Source organism: Salvelinus alpinus, chromosome 27 (assembly GCF_045679555.1).
Source record: "Salvelinus alpinus chromosome 27, SLU_Salpinus.1, whole genome shotgun sequence".
NCBI lineage: Eukaryota > Metazoa > Chordata > Actinopteri > Salmoniformes > Salmonidae > Salvelinus > Salvelinus alpinus.
In genome coordinates, this window is record NC_092112.1 from 47,514,686 (window position 1) to 47,531,138 (window position 16,453).

Consider the following 16,453-nt stretch of genomic DNA (forward strand, 5'->3'; position numbering starts at 1 on the left):
TCCCCCTTAATTGGTTAAAAGGTTAAGGCTAAAACTTGGGGAGGGAAAGCTGATCCGAGATCTGGGTTCCTCCATACCATACCTCCATATCTTGGTGTACCGGGCCATGTCCCAGGCGATGTAGTCAATGCAATGTTCCTCCTCCCTCCCTAACACCACTCCTCAGTCCTCTGCCTGCACATGGCCAGAGCTTGTGCAAGCAATGGACGGTTGTGTTTGGCTATTTCTGTCCTCGCTCCCTTGTGTCAACATGCGCAGGACACCTGAGCTCAACAGCAAGAAGGGGTGTGTGTGTGTGTAATGGCGTGTAATGGCGCCGGAGGGGATGGCTGACGTTACGTCTCCTAACCAACTGTGCTATTTCGTGTGTTTTTTCACATTGTTTGCACATGTTTCTGCTATTGTGTTACTTTTCATTCAATTTTGTACTTCAGCTTATTTAGTAAATATTTTCTTAACTCTATTTCTTGAACTTCATTGTTGGTTAATTAAGGGCTTGGGTCTACACCTGTTGTATTCGGCGCATGTGACAAATAACATTTTATTTGATGTGTATTTAAGGTGGTTTTCAAACTGCTTATAATCACTAGCCCCTAACCAGTTTCATCCCTCTAGGGTTCCTCTTTTATCCCTCTTTCTGTAGCTAATTAATATAACACACCAGGCTATTGTCCAGTCACACAGAGATGTAATTCCAGGAATCCTGGTTTCTTAGAATAATCCTCAATTTAAATCCTTAATCATTTTCTAGTGTCTGTCAACACTTAATTTTAACCATGTTGGAGTTTACATCAGATTTCCCTTGTTTCTTCCTCTCCCTTTGTTTCCTCCTCCACCCACCACAGGGAAAGAGACATCAGAGACACACACTTGAGAAAGCAGTAATGTCATAGAAAGCTTGGAAAAGAATACTATAGTTTCCAACACATATTGCAGAACCAGGAACAATCACTTTCTTTCAAAGAGAGAATAAAACAACATGGCTGATTGAGTCATAGAAGTGGTTTCATAACCATAAGAACAGAGGCCTTTGAGTTTGAAGTCAGTTTTACCACCACATAAGCCCACAACATCTATTTACCACCACAAACCGACGCTGGTACTAAAACCCCACTCAACGAGCTGTATATGACCATAAGCAAACAAGAAAATGCTCATCCAGAGGCGGCGCTCCTAGTGGCCGGGGACTTTAATGCAGGCAAACTTAAATCCGTTTTCACCTCATTTCTACCATCATGTCACAACCAGAGGGAAAAAAACTATAGACCACCTTTACTCCACACACAGAGACGTGTACCTACTGACACAATGCCCAGTTAACCCAGAAGCCAGCCACACCAATGTGTCAGAGGAAACACCGTACACCTGGCGACCGTGTCAGCGTGCATGTGCCCGGCCCTCCACAGGAGTCGATAGAGTGCAATGGGACAAGGACATCCCTGCCAGTCAAACCTTCTCCTAACCTGGACGACGCCCCACGGGTCTCCCGGTCGGGGCCGGCTATGACAGAGCCTGGGCTCAAACTAGGATCACTAGTGGCACAGCTAGCACTGTGATGCAGGGCCTTAGACAACTGTGCCACTCGGGAGGCTCTCCAACACCATCATTAAGTTTGCTGACGACACAACGGGGATAGGTCTTATCACCAACAATGACAAGACAGCCTATAGGGACGAGGTCAGAGACCTGGCAGTGTGGTGCCAGGACAACAACCTCTCCCTCAATTTGAGCAAGACTAAGGAGATGATCGTGGACTACAGGAAAAGGAGGGCCGAGCACACCCCCATTCACATCAACAGGGCTGTAGTGGAGCGGGTCGAGAGTTTCAAGTTCCTTGGTGTCCACATCACCAACAAACTATCATGGTCCAAACACACCAAGAAAGTTGTGAAGAGGGCACGACAATGCCTTTTCCCCCTCGGGAGACTGAAAAGATTTGTTATGGGTCCCCAGATCCTCAAAAAGTTCTACAGCTGCACCATCCAGAGCATCCTGACCGGTTACATCACCGCCTCGTATGGCAACTGCTCGGCATCCGACCACAAGGCGCTACAGAGGGTAATGCGTATGGCCCTGTACATTACTGGGGCCAAGCTTCCTGCCATCCAGGACCTATATACTAGGCAGTGTCAGAGGAAGGACCAAAAAAAATGTCAAAGACTCCAGTCACCCAAGTCTGTTCTCTCCACTACCACACGGCAAGCGGTACCGGAGTGCCAAGTCTAGGTCCAAAAGGCTCCTTCTACCCCCAATCCATAAGACTGCTGAACAATTAATCAAGTGGACACCTGGACTATTTGAATTGACACCCCCCACCCCCCCCGCGCTGCTACTCAATGTTTATTATCTATGCATAGTTAACCCTACCTACATGTACAAATTACCTCGACTAACCTGTACCCCTGCATATTTACTCGGTACCATTATCCCCTGTATATATCCTCATTATTGTTATTTTATTGTGTTACATTTTATATTTAAAACCGCATTGTTGGTTAAGGGCTTATAAGTACACATTTCACGGTACGGTAACCTTTTGTATTCGGCACATGTGACAAATATTTTTGGGAGTTGATTTGATTTGACCTAGGATCATCACCTAGGACTTGACAATGGTTAATCAAATCTCATGATTGGCTTCGGGAGAAGTTCTGAATATCCTTGAGTGGCCCAGCCAGAGCCCGGACTTGATCCCAATCGAACATCTCTGGAAAGACCTGAAAATAGCTGTGCAGCAACGCTCCCCATCCAACCTGACAGAGCTTGAGAGGATCTGTAGAGAAGAATGGGAGAAATTCCCCAAATACAGGCCACTCAAGGACATTCAGAGACTGTGTGCTTAAGGTAGTTGTCCTGTTGGAAGGTGAACCTTCGCCCCAGTTTGAGGTCCTGAGCGCTCTGGAGAAGGTTTTCATCAAGGATCTCTCTGTACTTTGCTCTGTTCATATTTTCCTCGATCCTGACTAGTCTCCCAGTGCTGCTGAAAAACATCCCCACAGCATGATGCTGCCACCATCATGCTTTAAGGATGGTGCCAGGTTTCCTCCAGACGTGACGTGTGGCATTCAGGCCAAAAAGTTCAATCTTGGTTTCATCAGACCAGAGAATCTTGTTTCTCATGGTTTGAGAGACTTCAGGTGCCTTTTTGTGTCTTTTTACTGAGGATTGGCTTCCGTCTGTCCATTCTACTATTAAGGCCTGTTTGGTGGAGTGCTGCAAAGGTGGTTGTCCTTCTGGAAAGTTCTCCCATATCCACAGAGAAACTCTGGAGCTCTGTCTGAGTGACCATTGTGTTCTTGGTCACCTCCCTGACCAAGGCCCTTCTCCCCCGAAAGTTCAGTTTGGCCGGATGACCAGCTCTAGGAAGAGTCTAGGTGGAGCCACACCTCTTCCATTTAAGAAAGATGGAGGCCACTGTGTTCTTCGGGACCTTCAGTGCTGCAGACATTTTTTGGTACCCTTCCCCAGAAGGGTCGACACAATCCTGTCTGAGATGTACGGACAATTCCTTCGACCTCACGGCTTCGTTTTTGCTCTGACATGCACTGTCAACTGTGGGACCTTTATATAGACAGATGGGTGCCTTCCAAATCATGTTCAATCAATTGTATTTACCACAGGTGTACTCCAAGCAAGTTGTAGAAACATCTCAAGGATGATCAATGGAAACAGGATGCACCTGAGCACAATTTTAAGTCTCATAGCAAAAGTTCTGTATACTTGTGTAAATATGGTATTTCCGTTTTTTTTGTTATACATTTGCAAAAATGTCTTAACCTGTTTTCGCTTCGTCATTATGTGGTATTGTGTGTAGAATGATGAGGAAAAACAATTATTCAATACATTTTGGAATAAGGCTGTAACGTAACAAAATGTGGAAAAAGTCAAGGGGTCTGAATACTTTACTTAATTAATGCAGAGTATATGGACAGAATCACGATGGTACTTTTTAATGGTGAGTTTACAAACATATATTATGATAAATAGGTTTGTAACTTGTATCTCATTATGGTAAATGGTGAAATAAGTATAGCCTGTTGTAATTGTAATAGTTTAGCAGATAAAAAAAAGATAATCAGTATTTACCTGGCTAAAAGAGAAGGAATATAATATACAGTGGGGAGAACAAGTATTTGATACACTGCCGATTTTGCAGGTTTTCCTACTTACAAAGCATGTAGAGGTCTGTAATTTTTATCATAGGTACACTTCAACTGTGAGAGACGGAATCTAAAACAAAAATCCAGAAAATCACATTGTATGATTTTTAAATAATTAATTTGCATTTTATTGCATGACATAAGTATTTGATCACCTACCAACCAGTAAGAATTCCGGCTCTCACAGACCTGTTAGTTTTTCTTTAAGAAGCCCTCCTGTTCTCCACTCATTACCTGTATTAACTGCACCTGTTTGAACTTGTTACCTGTATAAAAGACACCTGTCCACACACAATCAAACAGATTCCAACCTCTCCACAATGGCCAAGACCAGAGAGCTGTGTAAGGACATCAGGGATAAAATTGTAGACCTGCACAAGGCTGGGATGGGCTACAGGACAATAGGCAAGCAGCTTGGTGAGAAGGAAACAACTGTTGGCGCAATTATTAGAAAATGGAAGAAGTTCAAGATGACGGTCAATCACCCTCGGTCTGGGGCTCCATGCAAGATTTCACCTCGTGGGGCATCAATGATCATGAGGAAGGTGAGGGATCAGCCCAGAACTACACGGCAGGACCTGGTCAATGACCTGAAGAGAGCTGGGACCACAGTGTCAAAGAAAACCATTAGTAACACACTACGCCGTCATGGATTAAAATCCTGCAGCGCACGCAAGGTCCCCCTGCTCAAGCCAGCGCATGTCCAGGCCCGTCTGAAGTTTGCCAATGACCATCTGGATGATCCAGAGGAGGAATGGGAGAAGGTCATGTGGTCTGATGAGACAAAAATAGAGCTTTTTGGTCTAAACTCCACTCGCTGTGTTTGGAGGAAGAAGAAGGATGAGTACAACCCCAAGAACCCATCCCAACCATGAAGCATGGAGGTGGAAACATCATTCTTTGGGGCTGCTTTTCTGCAAAGGGGACAGGACGACTGCACCGTATTGAGGGGAGGATGGATGGGGCCATGTATCGCGAGATCTTGGCCAACAACCTCCTTCCCTCAGTAAGAGCATTGAAGATGGGTCGTGGCTGGGTCTTCCAGCATGACAACGACCTGAAAGACACAGCCAGGGCAACTAAGGAGTGACTCCGTAAGAACCATCTCAAGGTCCTGGAGTGGCCTAGCCAGTCTCCAGACCTGAACCCAATAGAAAATCTTTGGAGGGAGCTGAAAGTCCGTATCGCCCAGCGACAGCCCCGAAACCTGAAGGATCTGGAGAAGGTCTGTATGGAGGAGTGGGCCAAAATCCCTGCTGCAGTGTGTGCAAACCTGGTCAAGAACTACAGGAAACGTATGATCTCTGTAATTGCAAACAAAGGTTTCTGTACCAAATATTAAGTTCTGCTTTTCTGATGTATCAAATACTTATGTCATTCAATAAAATGCAAATTAATTACTTAAAAATCATACAATGTGATTTTCTGGATTTTTGTTTTAGATTCCGTCTCTCACAATTGAAGTGTACCTATGATAAAAATTACAGACCTCTACATGCTTTGTAAGTAGGAAAACCTGCAAAATCGGCAGTGTATCAAATACTTGTTCTCCCCACTGTATATTGTTTACAGGAAACTTATTCAACAATTTTAGATGGAGTTGTGTGGAAAAAGGATGGGGGGGATATTAGTTAACAGTCATTTTGATCCGAAGGTGCAAATTGTCCAAAAAGATCCTCAAGGTAGATGGATCATTTTAAATATGTTATTGTACCATGAACAGATATGGTACGCTTTAAAAAAAATATATGCAATAATTGATCGACCATACAAGCAACACAAGACTCTATTATTATGGTGGGAGATTATAATATGGTTTTAAAAACCTCTATGGACCGTAAAGGAAATCACACTACAAACTATCACCCTCATGCACTTAAGGAAATCACGAACGTCATGGATATATTGGAACTAGGGGATGTATGGAGGCATAAATATCCTGACCTAGTGAGATATACATGGCGGAGGCTCAATCAAGTTAGTCGTCTTGACTACTTTCTTATGTCATTCTCTCTGGCACCAAAAGATTAGAAAGTGTTGATAGGGGATAGAATACGGTTGGACCATCAAATAATTGGCATATATATTACTCTTACAGAATTTCCACGCGGGCGAGGATATTGGACATTTTGGATGATAACTTGTTTTGAACTAGGACAGAAGAATTTATAATTGACTTTTTCCTGACTTAACATAGATCTCCTTATTGTATAGGACACTTTTAAATGTGCCTGTAGAGGCCATGCAATTCAGTACTCATCTCTAAAACAAAAGCAATTTAGGTCAAGAGTCCATATTAACAAAGGAAATGGAAGGACTAAAGGTACAGATACATACCAATAAAAACTGTACCATAGAGGCTCAAAATAAGTTAGTGGGAAAACCAAAATAAATGGAGGGACTTATTCAATAAAGATCCCGTGTAGTATATTATAAAAATAAACCGAACTGGATGGAATATGGGGAAAAATGCACCAAATTATTTTTTAATCTTCAACATAGAAATGCTACCAAAAATAATTTACTGAAACTTGATTCAACAAATAATATTTTGATAGAGGAAGTAAAGTACTTCAAGCATTTGTTTTCATTTCAGTCTCCTCCAGCTCCACTAACCGAAGTTAATTGTATGGATTGTTTCTCTATTAATAATGTCAAATGAATAGTTTTACAGAAAGACTCACATGAAGGCTAAATTACAGAGGAGGAACTTCTTGATGCAATTAAGACATTAAGTCCGGGAAAACTCCAGGGCTGGATGACATACCAGCTTAGGTATACCAAACCTTTTTTGATAAACTCAGAGGATTGTTATTAGCATGTCTCCTATATAAATTGTAGATTATCAGACACTCAACAAGAAGGTCTGATTTCATTATTACTGAAACAGAATCCAAGTGGTAAATATAAAGATCCAGTCCATTTAAAAATTTGGAGGCCCCTTACACTTCAGTGTTGTGATGTAAAAATTCTAGCAAAATGCATAGCGCATTGAATCAAACATGTATTGTTGGATATTATTAATCCTAATCAGACAGGTTTTTTACATGGACGATATATTGGAGATAATAGAAGACAAGTATTGGAAACAATATAACACCATGAAAAATCTGGGAAACCAGGCCTGGTATTCATAGCTGACTTTGAAAAGGCTTTTGAATAAGTATAGTAACCCTAGGTGTAAAATAGTACATAATGGCTACTTCTCAGAAGGTCTTGAACTGTCAAGAGGAGTACAAGAGGTTGTCCTCTATCAGCATTCCTATTTATTATTTCCATCTAAATGTTAGCTGTTAAAATCAGATACACCAATAATATTAAGGGATTAGAAATCCAAGGCTTAAAAACAAAGGTGTCATTGTACACTGATGAGTCATGTTTTCTTTTAAATCCACGATGTGGATCCCTCCACAGCCTCATAGAGGATCTCGATACTTTTTCTAACCTTTCTGGATTACAATCAAATTATGATATTACTTATTGGATCACAAAAAATTATATTATATTTATATATTTTTTATTTTTTTATATATATTTTTTTTATATTATATTTTCGATATACTTTATATCTGGTTTTAAGTTTACTCTGAAAACATTTGACCTAGCATGCAGTTTTTTATCATACTGTATCTTTTGGAGTGGCGGCAAACAATTTCGCAGTGGCGGCAGGGTTTTCTGTTAGCCAGTAAATGGCAGCTTTTGGCCAATAATTTTTACAAATAAAATTCTTGCCTGACAAATTGTCCGGTAGAAGAAAAAAAATCCATTGCAAAATAATGATTTTTATTAATTGATGGAAATACCAGTTGAAGTGCTTCAACTTCAAAGGCAAATATACTAATATACTAATAAATGACTAATGCAATAGACGTGAGGCCCTTGTAAGGGTGAAGATTGTGTTGATTATTCCCGGTTCCAGTGTGCCTGCCAAGAGGGTGTAATTTCTCGAAAACAGAGTACAGATGGCCTCAGGATTGCGCTTTCTTGAGGACAAAGTAATGAGGCAGATGCTCATCTCAAGCTGCTCCAAGGAGTTGGACAGTTTTGGCATCCCAACAGCAGCTGCTCACTTTCAGCTGGCCAAGGTCCACCGCAAATGCAAGGAAATTAGAGGCAAATTGTTGTGTTCAACAGACCTGGTCCTAGGAGTTCGCCTGCAACCCTATAAGATCAACATATGCCACCCCTGTGTCATGTATAGTAGGCTATAAAGATTTGGAAAGGATTGATCGACTAGAGTAGGGTAATGCTGTGTATCATGCGCAATTGGTGCATTCCAGTAGCACTTGGAAACAAAACATCATTGCCCACTATTCACATCGGAGTGTAACAATGATCCAATCACTAGGCAGCCAACTGCCTATAGTAGGAAACAGTTATCAACAAGCCACATATATCACACATGACACATGACAAGTCATGGCCCCACGATAGTTCAAATTACAATAACCATAGCATTTATTAACATCATCCAGTAGAACCGTATAAAGAGTGAGATACCATGTGAGCTTTGGAAACGAGTGCTTTCATAAATACATGGTGTGGGACTCGTTTCACAGGAACATTGTAAAATACGCTTTCTCTCAATGAACCAGCCTTAACGAATTTTGTTTATTTACAAATCAAATTTGATTGTGCAACATCAGTTTTATAATTTCTTCATTGTGTGGCCGCCTAGAGTGCTCTCTTTCCACTGCTGTGGTGCTGAATTGCAGCAGGAATTGGGAGTTACCCTATTACCCTACGGCGTGGTCTTACAGTTTTACCACTAATGCTGTCTTATCCATTTATAAAATACTATAAATGGAAAGTGAAATACAAATTATTTTCCAACATTCCCTACATAGAATGGTATAATGTAGTTGTAGTTTATTTCTTTAACAATTGTTGTACTTTATTGCTTTTCTATATATATTTTTTTATTACAATCTTACAATTTTATTACAATTACCATGGCTAGTATTGGGTGTTAGATTATTTGACTCCTCTATGGGAACTTTGTAATATTTAGAATAGCCATGGAGTAGTCTTTGTGTCTCGGAACATTTGGTTGTCAATATACAGTTTATCAAATACGAGAGATCTATTCTCCTTGAAGATTGGGTACAGAACTTTGCCACGTTTGTAACGCTCGTCGTGGGTGGAAGAAGAGGAGGACCAATGCGCAGCGTGGTAAGTGTCCATAATGTTTTAATACGAAACTGAACACTGAACAAAAACAATAAAACGACAAAACGAACAGTCCTGTACGGAGAAACAGCAAACAGAAAATAATCACCCACAAAACACAATGAAAAACAGGCTACCTAAATATGGCTCCCAATCAGAGACAATGACTGACACCTGCCTCTGATTGAGAACCATACTAGGCCAAACACAGAAATAGAACAATAGAACAAAACATAGAAAAAACAACATAGAATGCCCACCCCAACTCACGCCCTGACCAAACTAAAATAAAGACATAACAAAGGAACATAAGGTCAGAACGTGATAACGTTCTGCAATTTACTTCGGGAACTGATCATTCATGCCTATTTTCGTGCCAGCGAGACTTTTACCCAGGCTTTTAACCGTTATTTTATCTTTAAAGAAAGCAAATTTGGAAAGATCGGCTGCTCCTATCTCAGTCCTCTCTGTCCGAAATGATGTACACGTTGGAGTTGGATTTTGTCGACAGCTTCGCGTGGGATCTGAAACACTGTAAGAAATAATTCCTTCATCACACTTTCAGGAACTTCTCCTTATTGATCCTGGATACCAAGAAGTACCAGCTTTTCTCTCATAGATCTAGTCTGTATGTCACGTAAGGCTTCTCTCAGAAAGATTTTAAAGTTCATTTAACGTCCATTTCAATCTTATTGACTGTCCCTTTTAGCTTTCTTCATTGTCGTAGCTTTTTCGTCACTCGTCTCGAGAGTCCTTTACATCTTTACTGACTAATTAAAGTATGCCCAGTTTATCATTTATTGATTTTTAACGGATCGCTTTCCACCCTTACCATTCCCATGGATGTCTGTGTCCGTCGAGGAGTCGTGTTTTCTTTTGGAGATTCATTCTCCATGTTTACTCTCCGTCATGTTTGGGTGTTGCTTGTTTTCATAATATTTGTCAATACATTTCTCTAGCCTTATGATTTGTTTTGTGTTGTTATCCAGATTGAAGGTTATTACCCATGAGTATGTGAAGTGCTAATATTTAATCTAACATGCAGATATTGAATATTACGTTTTTATATTACTTTTTGTAAAGCCAGAGTGTCTATGTATGCGGATGACTCAACACTATACACGTCAGCTACTACAGTGACTGAAATGACTGCAACACTCAACAAAGAGCTGCAGTTAGTTGCAGAGTGGATGGCAAGGAATAAGTTAGCCCTAAATATTTCTAAAACTAAAAGCGTTGTATTTGGAACAAAACACTCACTAAACCCTAAACTTCAACTAAATTTTGTAATAAATAATGTGGAAATTGAGCAAGTTGAGATGACTAAATTGCTTGGAGTAACCCTAGATTGTGAACTGTCATGGTCAAAACATATTGATGCAGTAGTAGCTAAGATGGGGAGAAGTCTGTCTATAATAAAGCGATGCTCTGCCTTCTTAACAAAACTATCAACAAGGCAGGTCCTACAGGCCCTGGTTTTGTCGCACCTTGACAACTGTTCAGTCGTGTGGTCAGGTGCCACAAAAAAGGACTTAGGAAAATTGCAATTGGCTCAGAACAGGGCAGCACGGCTGGCCCTTGGATGTACACAGAGAGCTAATATTAATAATATGCATGTCAATCTCTCCTGGCTGAAAGTGGAGGAGAGATTGACTTCATCACTACTTTTATTTATGAGAGGTATTGACATGTTGAATGCACCAAGCTGTCTGTCTAAACTACTGGCACACAGCTCGGACACCAACGCATACCCCACAAGACGTCTCTTCACAGTCCCCAAGTCCAGAACAGACTATGGGAGTCACACAGAACTACATAGAGCCATGACTACGTGGAACTCTATTCCAAATCAAGTAACTGATGCAAGCAGTAAAATTAGATTTAAAAACAGATAAAAAACACCTTATGGAACAGCGAAGCAACACAAACATTGGCAAAGACTCATGCATACACACACACGATAACATAAGCACTATACATACACAAGGATTTAGTACTGTAGATATGGGGTAGTGGTGGAGTAGGGGCCTGAGGGACACAGTGTGTTGTGAAATCTGTCAATGTATTGTAATGTTTTAAAATTGTATAAACTGCCTTAATTTTGCTGGACCCCAGGAAGAGTAGCTGCTGCTTTGGCAGCTAATGGGGCTCCATAATAAATACAAATACAATGCATCTGTTGTTTGTCATGTAGACTAAAAGGGCGTATCTTTGCTATAAAATATATTTTTGTATTCTTCCTATGTCAGAGCATCTCGCCACAACACTTCGTAGTGTTGAGCCCACCAGCCTCATCAATATAGAAGCAATTACTCTAGGCTTTCCTTATTAATATGTTTTGAATAAAGTCATATCCTGATTGGTGATTGACCTTGACTCTCCTCATTATTGATTACAATTTCCACGACAATTTTCTATGCTGTTAAGACTTCGAACATGTTGTATCATTTTTATCCTGTTAATTATATTCTTATCCCGTAACTGTAATAAATCTGATTATTTTTTGAATGGATACAAACCATAGTCCTCACGTTTCTGAGTAATATTCCTTGAATTATTATTTGGTAAAATGTCTAATGGTAAATGTTACTCACAATACACATAGCATATGTGCTTGGTCTCTAACTGTGCATCTCTGAGCTAAGGTTAACTCAATAATTTAATGCTAGGACATCGATTGCAAGATATTAACTCCCAGTCCCTTAGCCTCTTAATAATTGCATAATGGTTAACCTGAACACGTGCATCTTATAGTATTACGAGCAGTGACGCAAGGCTTGCAATTTCGGCTACACCCACTGGGTACGATTATGGGCCTATAGCGTTCACATGATAATGGAGTCAGATGGTATATCATAGTAGGGTCATAGACCCCTACACTAATTCTCGGTCATCCTCAAACTAATTTCATTTTCACTTTTTTTTACACACCCTAGAATTTATTGTATCCTGCTGGAGTTATAATGAAAAAGAAAGATGATGAAAAGAGGAGTAGAGGGGGGATGCACCCTGGCTTCTCTTCCATCTCATTCACAGTGGTATAGAGAGAAAAGCCCTTCAGGAAAACCAGCAGCAGTTTTTAATGCATTTATTCAGCTCTCTTGCTTGGGTCGTTGCATGTCATTCTGCCATGGAAAACATTCTTTCTTTACCACTACTTATCAATAAGATAAGAAAGAAAATTACAATATCATAGTAGCATGGTCTGTTTGTGCAGTGTATAGTTCATTGTATAGTTATTAGCACTACTGTAAGTACTGCACCTCTGTGAGAGTATCTCAGTGTATGGATGATAGGGTTATGTCCAGACACCAGTAGAATACATTATATTAATGATTCTGTACAGTGTACATGGTAATGATGATAGAATCTTATATCGTATATGTCACGCCCTGACCTTAGAGAGCCTTTTTATGTCTCTATTTGGTTTGGTAAGGGTGTGATCTGGGGTGGGCATTCTATGTTTTGTTTTCTATGATTTTGTGGTTCTATGTTTTGGCAGGGTATGGTTCTCATTCAGGGACATTCGTTGTCTCTGATTGGGAACCATACTTAGGTAGCCCTTTTCCCTCCTTTCTGTGTGGGAAGTTGTCTGTGTTTGTGGCACTATAGCCCTTAAGCTTCACGGTCGTTTTGTATTGTTTATTGTTTTTGTTGGCATCATTCCAAAATAAAAAGTAATGTACGCTCACCACGCTGCGCCTTGGTCTTCTTCCAGCATCGGCCGTGACAGTATAGGTGGTTTAGGTATCATGATAGAGATAGAATATAGTAAAATAATGATACTGTAGTGTACATAGTAAATGTAATAACATTAATACAATAAATATCTTACGTCTTATGGGTGGTTTGCGCATCATGGTGGAGATATCCGGGGACCAGTAGAGGGGTACGGAACCCCTGACCTGAACGTACGAGGAGTAACTCCCCGCCGTGAATGACATCACCGACGCATCATGGATGATCTGCCCTGTCTCTACCTCATTGGCTACGTCGCCCTCTCCTCTGCATGATGAGTAAACCACCAATATGATGTAAGATACTTATTGTACCACCTTTAACCTCTGTTTGAAGAGCTCCTGATCTACATATGAGGGCAATTTACTTGGAACTATACTCTTTGATGACCCCACATTGTTTTATTTATTTTTTATTTTATAAAATCGTGCAAGTTTGGACTTGTAATTGTTTCCTGGTCAGGACCATACTGTATACTGAACGAAAAACTCATCCCCAAATGAAAACGCACATCTAACCCTATGAACCTAAACATGGGCCTAAGCTTAGCAGCATGGAGGGGAAAAAAGGCTTCGCCACTGGACCTCAAAAACACAGCACGCTGAGTCTGAACCCTTTTATCAACCACTCGACACACACACAAAGAGATGCAGACAGAGATGTTAAATTAACCTCATGCCCACTACATAACCCACCCTGAGTTTGTCCTGTTATCATGGCAACGGGATGTGGTGGATGGGTACCTCGCAGTTGGCTCCTCTCTTGAGGAAGAATTTACTGGAGCGCCTGGCGATGAGGGTGACACGTAAACCGGAGGACCATACTGTAGATCAAGAGCTCTTCAAAAAGAGGTTAAGGTTGAAAACATAGGCATAAAATAACAATGGTTTCTAATAACAATTGGCAAATTCTTGAATTGGAATTTACTTCCTGAATTGTAATATTTACCCCAATCCTGCTAATCATCGTTCCCCTCTCTATACCCTCCATCTCTTTCTTGCTCCCACTTCTTTACCCCTTTGTCACTCTCTTACCTCTCAATTCTCTTCTTTACCTCTCAATATACACACACCGGTGCTATTCAGCAATGTTTGCTGTCAACAACAGCATCTATCAATTTCCCCTTTCATACCTCCCTCATTGAGAGAGCGGGGGAGAATATAACAGAGGACAGATCCCAGTTCAGTTATTAATGTCATGACTGTGGAGGTGATTCATTAATAACAACTTCAGTCAAGTAGTAAAGTAATTAGCAAGAACCTCTCAATGCTAAATGGTGCAATGCAGTGGAGGCTCCTGAGAGGGGGAAGGGGAGGACCATCCTCCTCAGTGAATTTCATGAAAATAAAAATAGTAAAACATTAAAAAAGTTATCCTTTTTAGATAAAACTATACTAAATATATCCACATGTCACAAATAATTGATTAAAACACACTGTTTTGCAATGAATGTCTACAGTAGCTTCAACAGCACTCTGTAGGGTAGCACCATGGTGTAGCCGTAGATAGCACCATGGCACAGCCAGAGGACAGTTAGCTTCCGTCCTCCTCTGGGTACATTGATTTCAATACAAAACCTAGGAGGCTCCTGGTTCTCACCCCCTTCCATAGACTTACACAGTAATTATGACAACTTCCAGAGGATGTCCTTCAATCTATCAGAGCACTTGCAGCATGAACTGACGTGTTTTCCACCCAATCAAAGGATCTAAGAATGAATCTAGTACTGAAAGCCTAAACTACAGCTAGCTAGCACTGCAGTGCATAAAATGTGGTGAGTAGGTGACAAAAAGAAAGAAAGACAACAGTTGAACAGTTTTGAACAAATACATTTCTTCCAAAATGAAGGAGAAGCAAGACAAAGATAGTACTTTTTTTTCACTTTCACTTACTTAGCAACAAATGCAGCTAGCTAGCCTTCTCAAACACCCTGCTCAAACAGAGGGATGCTATGTTAGCTACCTGGCTATGACTATCCAACACAACACTGTAACTTAAGGTAAGGTAAGCTTTTGGTTTTACTAATTTATTGGCATCGGGGCAAGTATGATATGGTTTGGCTTGGAAAGGTTTTGTTGCCTGGTCACATACAGTTGATGTGTTGTGCATTGAAGTCCACAAGCGAAGGGAAAAGGAGAGAGGAGGAGAGCATATAGAGGTGAGAAGGAATACAACGTGGCTGCTATGAAAGTGAACTGTGTTTATGCGTGATCAGGGGTGTAATCATTCCGCCTAGTCTGTTGAATTTTTTTTTTAAACGGAAGCAAACAGAAAGAACAGGAGATAAACATACCGGAATTTGTCTAATAGAAACTCTCACTTGCAACTGTTGGACTAATGATTACACCCTAGATCAGTTAGATGCAGGCAAGAGCGTGCAAAGCGGTCTGTCCATGTGTCACTGTCTGTCACCTCAAATTTAATCTCGACCTGTGTGCACCTGTGTTGTAAACTTTAATTCACAGGCTAAGTTTTAGCAACCTCATGATGGGTATAGGAAAAATGTGAGTACCATGTAATAGCCTTAACCTATCGCTGTTACATTGAACTGGGTGAATGGAAAATGAATGACAGTCATCCAATATGCTGTAAAAGAAATAAGGCCATGCTCATGAGAAGAAGAAAAAATGTCCACCCTCATCTTAAACGGCACCAACCGCCACTGGTACAATGAATAGTTATGATATCTTAATGTCTGCTTATAAGATCTGCACTGACAGATAGTTTAACAGCGTTCTTCCATGAAGGACATACAGTAATTAATCAGATTCAGTTATTCTCCAGCACTTCTACCCAAGCATCCACACTCAAATATGCATGAATTGAACTAAACCATGCATCAATATATCCAATCCAGGCATTCAAGTGTATTTTGTCTATGGCTTAGTGGAGACATTAGCTGTGCTTTCCTCGTCCAAACAGAAGGACAGGCTAGCTGATATGATCAAATATATCTCTTCTTTCTCCATCTCTGTTTTTCTCCTCCATCTCCTCTACCAAATGGGCAGATTATGCAAACACTTCATTGTTTACATACCTGATAAGCAATCCTTAATTGCCTTAATCTTGATTTTTTTTATATATAGACCAGAATACAAACACGTAATGCTTAATTAAATCAGAAGGCATGAGGTGATGTGGTATATGGCCAATATACCACGGCTAAGGGCTGTTCTTATACACGATGCACCAAAGAGTGCCTGGATATAGCCCTTAGCCGTATACCACTAACACCCGAGGTACCTTATTGATATTATAAACTGGTTACAAATGTAATTAGATCAGTAAAAATAAATGTTTTGTCATACCTGTGGTATACGGTCTCATATACCACGGCTTTCAGCCAATCAGAATTCAGCAATTGAACCATCAATTTTTTTGCAGCC